This window comes from Watersipora subatra, chromosome 8 (assembly GCF_963576615.1).
Source record: "Watersipora subatra chromosome 8, tzWatSuba1.1, whole genome shotgun sequence".
NCBI classification, from domain to species: domain Eukaryota; kingdom Metazoa; phylum Bryozoa; class Gymnolaemata; order Cheilostomatida; family Watersiporidae; genus Watersipora; species Watersipora subatra.
Window position 1 is genome coordinate 48,674,206 of NC_088715.1, and position 2,812 is coordinate 48,677,017.

The following is a 2,812-nucleotide window of genomic DNA, read 5'->3' on the forward strand; positions in this document are numbered from 1 at the left end:
TCCGCAGCCCTCAGCCTGTTTGCCCAGTGCTTCTTGGAGGTGCAACAGGGTTACTCCTTCCGTCCACTGGTTGGCGTCGGCTACCTCCATAAAGCGAGTAATGAAATATTCCACATCTCCCTTTCAAGTGTACTGGGTAGTCCTGAAGCGCAGTGCCGGTTCCTGAGCCCTTGGCATCAGTAATACCCGCTCTAGTGTATTGACTAGTTGGTCGGGTCCCGGATCAGCGCTTCGTGCTCTACTATTGGCCATGCTTGGCTTTCAGTAGGTTTCTGCTCCCTTTCCAGAGCAGTACATCTACTGAGTCCATGGCCGTCGGCTCCTTTCTGGGTTTCTTCTTGTTGCCAGGAAGTTTTTTCCGTAGGAGCAACGCTGCCTCCTCATGCAAGTCCTGTTGAAGCCTTCAGTAGGTTTCTGCTCCTGGAGCAGTGCATCTACTGAGTCCGATACTGCAGGGCTTTCCACAGCTCTCTCTGGGTTTCTTCCTGTTGCCAAGAAGTTCCTCTAGTAGGAGCAATGTCGCCGTTTTTCAGGCAGCCCAGTTCATCCAGAGTCCAGTGATCCTGATGCGAGTCCTGTGGTGGAGTTCTTGGGACCATCAGAGATCTCACTGCTGCTACGAGTGTAAAGGTTTTGTGCAATCTTCACTTTTCCTCCACTAGTACAAGATTTGGTGCATGAGTTTATACATATATTTTCTGTTTGGTTCATAATTTGTACAAAAATGATCAAGTAACAGGCAATGAACAGGCCCGGAACAGCTCTGCTCTCTACTGCAAATGTTTGTGCTTATATAGCTGGTAGGCCCCGCCTCTGTTCTACTTGGCTGGACCCGGGTCGGCTCGGCCCAGATCGGCCCGGCTTGGACTCGGCTTGGCTTTGGCTTGGCTAAATGCAGGTGGACGCCATCCACCACAATGCTAACTTTTTATTCAGAGATCAAGCACTCTAATTTACTAGGGCTGGGCTGTTCCTCTTGACCTTGTAAAACAACATCTTCAGACTGATCGCCTTTGTTAAACTTGAAAAGTTAGAAAAACAGTTTGGTAGGCCTGATTGGTTTTTATTGCTATTGGCTGGGTGAATAAAATCAAGATCAAATCAAAAATAATAATAAACTGAATAATAGTATGGTACTCTTACTGTTATAGAGGTATATCCTAACATGATGTTCGTCTTTACTCTATTGACAGCTAGTCTCGCAGTGAAACAATTTAGTAAAATGATAAAAATCAATTACAGAAAAGCTTGTAACAGCTGAAATACAACAATTGCTTATACAACTATAAATTAAACATTGAATAAACAGCTAGTATGGCAGCAGACAAAATTACTAAAAATATTGAAATCATAAAATTTAACTACAAAAAAGCTTAAAGGTTGACTTGCAACAAAAGTCACATTACAGTTATTTGCTATCAAAAGATTCACCATGTCTTACTCTGTTGTTTCGCAGGTGTGAAATATGTGGAAAGGTGATAATAAGCTTTTTAGAGAAAAAAATGAACAGTTAATCACAGTCATCACAAAAACGTCGTAGTTTGGAATCTTTTTATTTTGATGAGGTACTCAACTCGACATGATTATTGTTTTGACACATAATGTTATCACCTGAAATAAAAGGTCAATTGTCTCCAATTGCCAATCAGTCTCGTAGCACTAGTTTATGACAATCCTTTTAGGTTCTACCGGAAAGCCCTTATCAATTATAGAGGCTCACCACCTTATAGAGTTTCTTTTCGGCTTGGTCTAATCATCTAGTCGTAATCTGATCATGTGACCCATACTTCCTGCCAAGTTGTGAGAACCATTTCTGCAGCATTTTTCGAGTATCACAGGTGACCATCAGGCTCCTCTTGTTCATCAGATGATGATATGCACTCCTTCGGGCTAAGGTTATAGAACTAAACTAATTTTAGGCTAGGTTTTGAGATATCAGCGCTCAAAGTGACAGCATTACACTTATGATGAAATATACGCGTAAAGACAATAGACATAGTTTTATTGAATGCGTGAAGTATATTTGTGAAAATGTTTCGATGAATGAGGTTGCAGGAAAGTGTAACCATAAGCGCATCGTGTTCCACTAAGTCCCATTTGAGCTGTTTTGAAAAGGCATTCCAACCTATGACGCTTTCAAGATGGCTCCATTTAATTTTTCGTTTTTGAGCTTTTAGGAGCTTGTAATCACATTTTCACATATTTTGCACTTACAACACAGCAGAGGAAAACAGGATTAACCTTTTGATCCCAACTAACTTTAATGTGAATTTTGTGGCAAACCAACCTTTAAGCAGAGTGGATACGCTTAATCCATGCAACAAATGTGTGTCTCCTTACAGCACCAGTGCTCCTCTTTCTTTTATGTACAAATCTTTGATGCGGTAGTTAGACTGGTCGGAAATTTTTAATCATCTATACAAATATTCTCAATCAAAACTAACCAATGTTGTACTGAGGTGTTTTTTAATTAGAGAAAATAAACATCTAAAAGTTTTAATTAGAAAGTTGGTCTCAAATCTCACAACAAATGACAACAATCTTACAGATAATTCTGGGTTTAGAGGATGTTATACAAAATGTTAAGATCCACTCTTTGATTAACTTATCGGTGACAGGAAATAATCAGCATAACTCTGAATATTTTGTTGAGATTGTTTGTAAATTAAAAAAAATATAGAGTTTCGGTTACATAAAAAGCCTGAAATAAGTAAAAGAACAAAACAGTTTTCTATACCATTACTATATAAACTACTAAAAAGACGTTATTGAACCATTCCTTTGGAAAATTGCATAAAGTAACTCATGTAAT